The sequence below is a fragment of the Bos grunniens genome, chromosome 3, assembly GCF_055505025.1.
Source record: "Bos grunniens cultivar Pamir isolate PY7600 chromosome 3, Bosgru_T2T1.0, whole genome shotgun sequence".
NCBI classification, from domain to species: Eukaryota; Metazoa; Chordata; class Mammalia; order Artiodactyla; family Bovidae; genus Bos; species Bos grunniens.
This window is the reverse complement of record NC_141167.1, coordinates 29,063,524-29,073,610: the sequence shown is the minus strand read 5'-3', so window position 1 is coordinate 29,073,610 and position 10,087 is coordinate 29,063,524. Positions and strand designations below refer to the sequence as shown.

General features: G+C 40.7%; 1 protein-coding gene across 4 annotated transcripts in view; it reads left to right on the top strand.

Moving 5' to 3' along the window:
* IFT25 (intraflagellar transport 25) overlaps positions 1-5,610 on the top strand; it is a 76,419-nt gene extending 70,809 nt beyond the window's left edge. For all 4 annotated transcript variants that reach the window (XR_015159742.1, XR_015159783.1, XR_015159733.1 and 1 more), the window contains 2 exons: positions 5,160-5,394; positions 5,486-5,610. The gene's annotated coding sequence lies outside the window, so the exon portion shown is untranslated. The remainder of the gene's footprint in view (positions 1-5,159; positions 5,395-5,485) is intronic.
* The last annotated feature ends 4,477 nt before the right edge of the window (positions 5,611-10,087 follow it).

Below are 10,087 nucleotides of genomic sequence, written 5' to 3'. Positions count from 1 at the left end.
TGTTACATGGATGAACCTATATTAACAAATCCTTATCACCCAAAGTCCATGGCTTGCATTAGAGTTCAATCTTGGTGCCGTACACTCTATGGGTTTTGACAAATATGTGATGTATGTATCCACCATTATGGTATCATAAAGAATAGTTTTGCTGTCCTAAAATCTTCTGTGCTCCACCTGTTCATTTCTCTCTCTCCACTGGCAACCATTCATCTTTTGAGTATTTCCATAATTTTGCCTTTTCTAGAACATCATATAGTTCTAGAATCATACAGTATGTAGTCTTTTCAGATGGATTTCTTTCACTTAGGAATATGCACATAAGAAACCTTCATGTCTTTTCGAGACTTGATAGCGCATTTCTTTTTAGCATTAGATAGTATTCCATCATCTGGATATATACCACAGTTTATTTATCTGTTCACCTAGTAAAGGACATCTTGGTTGCTTCCAAATTTTGGCAGTTATGAATAAATAACTGAACGTTTGTATCCCCACAAAGTTCATATGATGAAACCTAATCCCTAATGATGGTATTTGGAGGTGGTGTTGTTGTGAGGTGATTAGGTAATTATAATAGGGCCCTTTGGAAAATCAGATGACTATATTTGTGTGGATCTGTTTCTGGACTTTCTCTTCTTTTTATTGATCTATTTGTCTATTCTTTTGTCAATATCATATTCTTTCGATTACTATGTCTCTATAAAATCTTGAAGTCCGATAGTATCAGTCCTTCAACTTTTTTCTCCTTCAATATTGGGCTGGCTATTCTGGGCCTTTTGCCTCTTTGTATAAACTTTGAAATCAGTTTGTCAATATCCACAAAATACCTTGCTGGGATTTCGGTTGATATTGTGTTGAATCTGCAGATTAAATTAGGAAGTATCGGCATCTTGACAACATTGAATTTTCCTATTCATGAACATGGAATATCTCTCTATTTAGCTCTTCCTTGATTTCTTTCCATCAGAGTTTTATAGGTTTCCTTGTATAAATCTTCCACATATTTTATTATTTTTATACCTATGTATTTCATTTTGGGGAGTGCTAATGTAAACGGTATTATGATTTTAATTTCAGATTTCAATTGTTCATTCATTGCTGGTATCAGTTCAGTTCAGTCACTCAGTCGTGTCTGACTCTTTGTGACCCCATGGACTGCAGCATGCCAGGCCTCCCTGTCCATCACCAACTCCCAGAGTTTACTCAAACTCATGCCCACTGAGTCAGTGAGGCCATCCAACCTTATCTCACCCTCTGTCGTCCCCTTCTCCTCCTGCCCTCAATCTTTCCCAGCATCAGAATCTTTTCAAATGAGTCAGCTCTTCACATCAGGTGGCCAAAGCATTGGAGTTTCAGCTTCAACATCAGTCCTTCTGATGAATATTCAGGACTGATTTCCTTTAGGATGGACTGGTTGGATCTCCTTGCAGTCCAAGGGACTCTCAAGAGTCTTCAACACCACAGTTCAAAAGCATCGATTCTTCAGTGCTCAGCTTTCTTTATAGTCCAACTCTCACATCCATACATGACTACTGGAAAAACCACAGCTTTGATTATAAGAACCTTTGTCAGCAAAGTAATGTCTCTGCTTTTAAATATGCTGTCTAGGTTGGTCATAACTTTTCTTCCAAGGAGCAAGTGTCTTTTAATTTCATGGCTGCAGTCACCATCTGCAGTGATTTTGGAGCCCCTCCCCTCCCACCAAATAAAGTCAGCCACTGTTCTCACTGTTTCCCCATCTATTTGCCATGAAGTAATGGGACCGGATGCCATGATCTTTGTTTTCTGAATGTTGAGCTTTAAGCCAACTTTTTCAATCTCTTTCACAAAAGTGAAAGACTTTTATCAAGAGGCTTTCTCTTCACTTTCTGCCATAAGGGTGGTGTCATCTGCATATCCGAGGTTATTGATAGTCCTCCCGGCAATCTTGATTCCAGCTTGTGCTTCATCCAGCCCAGCGTTTCTCATGATGTACTCTGCGTATAAGTTAAATAAGCAGGGTGACAATATACAGCCTTGACGTACTCCTTTTCCTATTTGGAACCAGTCTGTTGTTCCATGTCCTGTTCTAACTGTTGCTTCCTGACCTGCATACAAATTTCTCAAGAGGCAGGTCAGGTGGTCTGGTATACCCATCTCTTTCAGAATTTTCCACAGTTTGTTGTGATCCACACAGTCAAAGGCTTTGGCATAGTCAATAAAGCAGAAGTAGATGTTTTTCTGGAACTCTCGTGCTTTTTCGATGATCCAGCGGATGTTGGCAATTGCTGGTATATAGGAAAGCAATTGATTTTTGTGTAGTAACCTTGTATCTTACAAACTTGCCATAATCATTTGTTAGTTCCAGTAGTTTTTTGGTCAGTTCATTCAGATCGTCTACATAAACAACTGTGTAACCTACAAACAAAGACAGCTCTATTTATTTTTCCCTATATGTATACACTTATTTCCTGTTCTTTTATTGCATTAGCCAGAACTTTTGGTATGATGTTGAAAGAGTGGTGAGAGGGGATATTGCAGAAGATCACTGAGAGGGCATGACTACTGGTTAACCTGTAAGCTGGACTTGGGCAATCTGATTTTTACTCACCTTCTCCCCTGTCCTTGGAGTCTGTGCTCTGCTTGCCTTCCCCATGCTAGAATCTACCCTAGTACATAGCCTGAGATACTAATATGGTGTTGAGACCATCCAGATGGTCCCTACGTCACACAGCAAATTCCCACTGGCTATCTGTTTTACATATAGTAATGTTCATGTTTCAATGCTACTCTCTCAATTTGTCCCACCCTTCTCTTGAGTTTTCTTATTTAGCCTTGTGTTATTTAGAAGTGTTTTGTTTAACCTACAGGCAGCAGCAGCAGCAGCATCCTGGAGTTTTCCAAGTATTTTTCTGTTTGATTCCACTGTGGTCTCAAAGCATATATGACTTTTAAAAATATTTTTTAATGTATATTATATGGCCCCACATGTTGTCTATCTTGGTGAATATTCCATGTAAGTTGACAAGAATATATATTCCACTGTTGTTAGGTAAAGTGGTCTACAGATGTCAATTACATCCAGTTGACCAATGGTGCTATTGAGGTCTCCTACGTCCTTCTGGTTTTCTGCCTGCTAGATCCATCCATTTCTGATAGTCTCCAACTATGAGAGTGGATTTGTCTGTTTCTCCTTTCAGTTATATCAGTTTTTGCCTCATGTATGTTGATGTTCTATTGTTAGGCACATACACGTAAAGCCTTCTTGGAAATTGACCCTTTTATTGTTATGAAATGCCTTTATCCCTGGTAATTTTCCATACTCTGAGGTTTGCTCTATCTGAAATTAATATAGCCATTCCAGCTTTCTTTTGATTAATATTAGCGTAATATGTCTTTTTCCTATTCCTTTACTTTTTTTTTGGAAAGAGTTTTTATTTAAACAGTTAATAGAATTACATGATCTACATCTACAATCACTGGTCCTATTACTTTTTTCTTTTTTTATTGTAATAAATTACACAAAACAAAATTTACCATTATAACCATTTTAAGTGTATAATCCAGTGGCATTAATTTACCTTCACGTTGTTATCCTACCAGTCATCGGCATAACGCTTCATCTTGTGAAACTGAAACAATACTCATTAAACAATATCTCTCAATTCCCCTCTCTTGCTAGCTCCTAGCAACCACCATTACATTTTCCATCTTTATGATTTTGACGTCTCTAAGTGCTTCATGTAAGTGTAACCATTATAGCATTTTTCTCTTTATGACTGTCTTATTTCACTTAGCATAGTCCTCAAGTTTCTTCCATGTTGTAGTGTGTTATGGGATTTCCTTCTTTTTTTGGATGAACAATATTCCATTGATGTATATAACACATTTTGCTTATCCCTTCATCTGTTAATGGACACTCGGTTTCCTTCCACATTTTAGGTATTTTGAAAAACCTGCTTTCCTTCTGGGAATCTGAAATTTAGGTACATGCTAGACAGGGTATGACCAACCTCCATTAGAAACCTTGGGCATTGATCTCTGATAGATGATATTTCACATGTGTTGTTACAACTTGTTGCTGGAAGAGTTAAGTGTGTCCTGTGTGACTCCACTGGGAGAGGACCCTGGGAAGTTTTCCCTGTTTTTCTCTGGACTTTGACCTCATGTACCTTTTCCCTTTACTGATTTTGTCTTGTATACTTTCACTGTTATAGCACAGCTATATGAAGATGGCTATATGATAAGTTCTCTGAGACTTCCTACAAATCGCTGAACCTTGGGGTGGATCGCCAATACACCATGTTACAGTGGCCTATAGAAGTTTCAAACCTTTAGTAATTCTGTTATTTTCAGTGGTATATTATATCAACCAACACTTTGGCAGCCAACAATCGTTTATACCTACAAAGTAGGTATGTGCTTAGTTACTCAGTCTTGTCCGACTCTTTGCGACCCCATGGTATGTAGCCCGCCAGGCTGCTCTGTTCATGGGCTTCTCCAGGCAAGAATACTGGAGTGGATTGCCATGCCATCTTCCAGGGGATCTTCCCAACTCAAGGATCAAACCCAGGTCTCCCGCACTGCAGGTGGATTCTTTACCAGATGAGCTACCAGGGAAGCCCAGAGGAGAGTATAGTATGCAGGTTTCCCAAACTATTTTGACCAGGGAACATTATCTAGTAAAGCATATCTATGGGATTTGGTTCCCAAAGAACACACTTTGAAAAACATTAGATTAGTCAATAACCTCAGGGACCTTCTCTCCTCTGTTTGCCGTGTTCATGCCCTGGGATTTCCACAGCCGTGTCCCAAGGTGCCCCCGCCTGGGCAGGAGGATAACACTTGTGCTTGGGCAGCCAAGTGCTGCGTAGGAAGGATCAGTGCCCAGGAGAGGTCCAGGCAAGGATCCAGGAGTTCAGAAGGGAGGGAGAGCGGGAGAGCTGTAGGGATCTGAGCTGGTGTCACAGGGGAGGCCTGAGAGCAGACCCTGCTGATGAGGAATGGTGGCGATGGAGGGGAGGGCATCAGCACAGACAGAGAAGGGAAAGCACAAGGGATGTACCAGAACCAGAAGTTCATCTGGAGGCAGATTATACTATACTAAAGGTATAAATATGTATAATTGAAATCTAGAAAGTGGTTAAGTATGTTTTGTCCTTCCTTTCCAATTGCAGATATGTGTTAGGAATTGGGATTCTTGGTGCTATAACATCAACGCCAGAATATAGAATCATAGGGAGGCCTGGCGTGCTGCAATTCATGGGGTCACAAAGAGTCGGACATGACTGAGCGACTGAACTGAACTGAACTGAATCCTTGTTTTAAATGAACAGCAATGAGTCTGATATATCTTCATTACTGATTGATCACAAGTTGTTCCTTTATCCTCACTGGAAAACTTCCAGATAGGTATTTGTATAAATCAATTCATTATTAATTTTATATCTTATTGTTTATTTCTTAATTTTTAATAACTTTGATTTTCATTTTATTATCATAGTTACATTCTGTTACTGGCAAGAGATCATGGTTTTCCATTCCATGGAGTCAATGCGTTTCTCTTCAAAACAAATGTGTTTAAGTTTTAAAAGTGACCTCACAAAATCATAAAAAGAAAGAAGAAAAGAGGGGATCAATGGAAAAATTGCAGTAAGTAAATATGGGTGATGGTATGTGGGATTTCATCATATTGTTCTTATTTTGTGTGGGCAGACTTGGAATTTTGAATAATAGAAAAGTTAGTTGAGAATCTAATTTCTGGCAGCATGTCAGACTTTTGCTCACTAAACAATCAGCTATTCCATGAAATAACTATTTTAATGTACTGCTTTCATAAGAGTTGGGGCTTCCCTGGTGGCTCAGACGGTAAAGCGTCTGCCTGCAATGTGGGAGACCCAGGTTCGATTCCTGGGTCGGGAAGATCCCCTAGAGAAGGAAATGGCAATCCACTCCAGCACTCTTGCCTGGAAAATCCCATGGACGGAGGAGCCTGATAGGCTGCAGTCCATGGGGTCTGAAAGAGTCGGACACGACTGAGTGACTTCACTTCACTTTCATAAGAGTTAGAGGAAAATCCCCAAGCATTTACACATATGTATATACATGCACATAATTAATATCACTGGGTAAAAGCAAAACAGGGAACTGGGTAAAACAGTCCTGGGCAAATAGTTTAACAAAAGTTAGAGAAGCCCTGAGGGGAAGCGCCATTGTAAGCTCTGTGTTGGTGAATCTATGCTCTGAACCAGCTGTAGAATAGGGCAGCTGATTCTGAGATTCCTGTATTAAGATGGAGACTCCTAAAAGGATATCAAAGTGATCCCTTATCAGCAGTGACTCTGGAAGATTTTCTTGCTTCTGGAAGATGCAAGAGCAATGCATCTCTGAAGTATCCCCTGTATCTTGGTGTCAAAAATGGCCATGTACTTTTGATAAAAGAGCCAGAACTTCACTGGCAGTCCAGTGGTTAAGACTCCATGCTTTCAATGCAGAGGGCATAGTTCCATTCCTGGTTGGGGAACTAAAATCCCACCTACCCTGAAGCACAGCCAAAAAAAGTATTTTAAAATAGAGTCAAGTAGAACTTTTTAGAAAAGACAACATATTTAGATGCTGAGAATTTACACAGATGAGGATGAAACTAATATGAGCTCACAAAAATTATCAACACACAAACAAACCACCATGAGTGAGAATCAACAGAAACGGCAATATTTAGATCCTCAGGAATTTCAGACATTAGAATTATCAATAAAAACTATTTAAATAACAACAACTATGTATTAAAGGTTTAAAGCATTCATGGGCTTCCCTAGTGGCTCAGATGATAAAGAATCCACCTACAGTGCGGGAGACCTGGGTTCGATCCCTGGGTTGGGAAGATCCTCTGAAGAAGGAAATGCCAACCCACTCCAGTAATTTTGCCTGGATAATCCCCATGGACAGAGAAGCCTGTTGGGCTACAGTCCACTGGGTCTCAAAGAGTCAGACATGACTTGTTCTGAGCTAAGCACAGGCACCCTGGTATACCTTGACAGAAAAGATCAGCTTCCACTAGCAAGTTATTAAATCATTTGCCTTCCTGGATTAAAAAAAAAAAAAGCATTAATAGGCTATCCAGAATGATTTTTTAAAGAGTCAAATGGAAGTTTTAGGAAACAAATACACAATTGTTGAATTAAAGACTGGGGGAATATGTAAAACAGCAGACTAGGAGCTACTTGTTCAATAGGGTGGTGTGTATATGTATAATAAGCTTAAAAAGTTGATAAGAAAAAATAAAATGAGTTAAAAGCAACAACCAAAATAAAATTAAATGAATGTATAACTTTGAACTAGCAAGAAAAAGTAGCTAGTGAAAGAACAGAAAGAAGATATAAAAGAGTCATGGAGGTAATTAAAATGAAAAAAGATGACTGAAGTGTCTACATATAAAAAAATAAATGCATTTAATATAAACGAGTTAGAAGCCCTTCTGAACTAGAAGAGTAAGAATCTCTGAAAATCCACTTCAAAAAGCATGAGAACACTGGCAGAAATTGTCAAACTCAACTTCTTTCAGTGTTCTGTAAATTAACCAAAGAAAGGTTTTTTGATAACCAGAGAAGTGTCTATTTAATAAGAACTGCTGAATCTTGGTAAGAACAGTGAGCTTTGTGGTGTTTTAATTTGCTCTAGTCTTATTCCCCTTTCCCAGCTCCAAGGCAGCCTTGAAAAATTTAGCTTTGCAACCATGGTTGTTGTGAAAATTAAGAATTTAGTAACCACTGGAAGGGGAAGAATAGGTTTGGAGCCCTTCACAAAGTCACAGTTCCAGAGAACTGTCATTATGTGACTAGTCTGGTATCTCCTTTGGAAAGCTCCATTCTCAGGTCTTGGTTTTATTTGACCTGACTCAGCTCACTCTACAAAAACGGTGCATTTGCCAAAATAATGTGTGGCAATTCTGTAACATTGCATCATCCTGAGTAATAATGCAAGGGCCAGCAGCTTTTTCCCTGGGATGGATGTCACTCAGGGGTGTTAGAGGCACTTTCAGAGCATGGCTTAGTTGTGTGGTTGCCAGCTTTCCTCTTTGTGGAAAATCAGTGGACTCTGTCAGGAGGAGAAGGGGTCAGCTGAGGATGAGATGGTTGGATGGGTCACCAAATCTATGGACATGAATTTGAGCAAGTTTCCAGAGTTGGCACCCCACTCCAGTACTCTTGCCTGGAAAATCCCATGGACGGAGGAGCCTGGTAGGCTGCAGTCCATGGGGTCTCGAAGAGTCGGACATGACTGAGTGACTTCACTTTCACTTTTCACTTTCATGCATTGGAGAAGGCAATGGCAACCCACTCCAGTGTTCTTGCCTGGAGAATCCCAGGGACGGGGGAGCCTGGTGGGCTGCCGTCTATGGGGTCGCACAGAGTCGGACACGACTGAAGCGACTTAGCAGCAGCAGCAGCAGGGAAGCCTGGAGTGCTGCAGTCCATGGGGTTGCAAAGAGTCGGACATGACTGAGCAACTGAACGGACTCTGTTGGGATCATGTGCAGCATCTAACAAGGCTCATACTTTTCAGACTGTCCCTCCACCCCAAACCCTGTCCATCAAAGCAAGGCTTTCTCCTCAGTTTCCCTTCTTCCCTCGTTCTTCCTCCATTCTATCTAGGTGATGGTGGGGTGGGTTCTGTCTCTCACTGGTTCGCTCCCCCCTCAGAGCAGTGTGTATGTCCATTGCTCAGTCGTGTCTGACTCTTTGCAACCCCATGGACTGTAGCCCACCAGTCTCCTCTGTCCGTGGGATTTCCCAGGCAAGAATACTGGAGTGGTTTGCCATTTCCTTCTCCAAGGAATCTTCTCTGCCCAGGCATGAAACCCTAGTCTCTTGAGTCTCCTGCATTGGCAGGCAGGTTCTTTACCACTAGCGCCACCTAGGGAGCAGTAGAGGTCTAAATAGTATCAGCTGGGCTCACCTTCCTTACCATATGAATTTGGACCAATGAGCTAAGGAAATACGAACATTTTGAGCTCAGATTTTTTCAACCTTGACACCACTGACATTTTGATAATTCTTTGCTGTGAGGGGCTATCCTGTGCACTGTAGGATGTTTAGAAGCACACTGGCCAGTAACACTCCGCAAGTGGTGACAGTCGAAAATGTCTTCATGGGACCTCCCTGGTAGTCCAGTGGCTAAGGCTCTGCACTACCACTGCAGGAGGCACGGGCTCCATCCCTGCTCAGGGAACTAAGATCTCACATGTTGTGAGGTGTGGCCAAAAAATAAATAAAGTAACAATAAGAATAATAAAATAACTTTAAAAAAAAGGGAAGAAAATCTTCATAAGTCAGGCAGAGAACGACAAATATCGTATGACATCACTCACACAGAATCTTAAAAAAATGATATAAATGAAGTTATTTACAAAACTGAAGCAGACTCACAGATTTTGAAAACAAATTTATGGTCACCAAAGGGGAAATGTGGTGAGGGGGATAAATTAGGAGCTTGGGATTAACATACACACACACTGCTGCTGCTGCTGCTGCGGTCACTCCAGTCGTGTCCGACTCTGTGCGACCCCATAGATGGCAGCCCACCAGGCTCCCCCGTCCCTGGGATTCTCCAGGCAAGAACACTGGAGTGGGTTGCCATTGCCTTCTCCAATGCATGAAAGTGAAAAGTGAAAGTGAAGTCACTCAGTCATGTCTGACTCTTCTCGACCCCATGGACCGCAGCCTACCAGGCTCCTCCATCCGTGGGATTTTCCAGGCAAGAGTACTGGAGTGGGGTGCCATTATACACACACTACTATATATAAAATAGGTAACAAATAAGGGTCTACTGTTTAGCACAGGGAACTCTACTCAATATTCTGTAATAACCTATATGGGAAAAGAATCTGATAAAGAACGAGTATATGTATAACTGAATAACTTTGCTGTACACCTGAAACAAACACAACACTGTAAATCAACTGTACCTAATAAAATTATTTTTTAAATGTCTTCAGACATAGCCAAATATCCCCTAGGAGCAAAATAGTCCCCAGTTGAGAATTGCTGTTTTAGTTAAACCAGTACAGTTACATTTGATGCTTGTTTCATTTTTAGCCAAAACT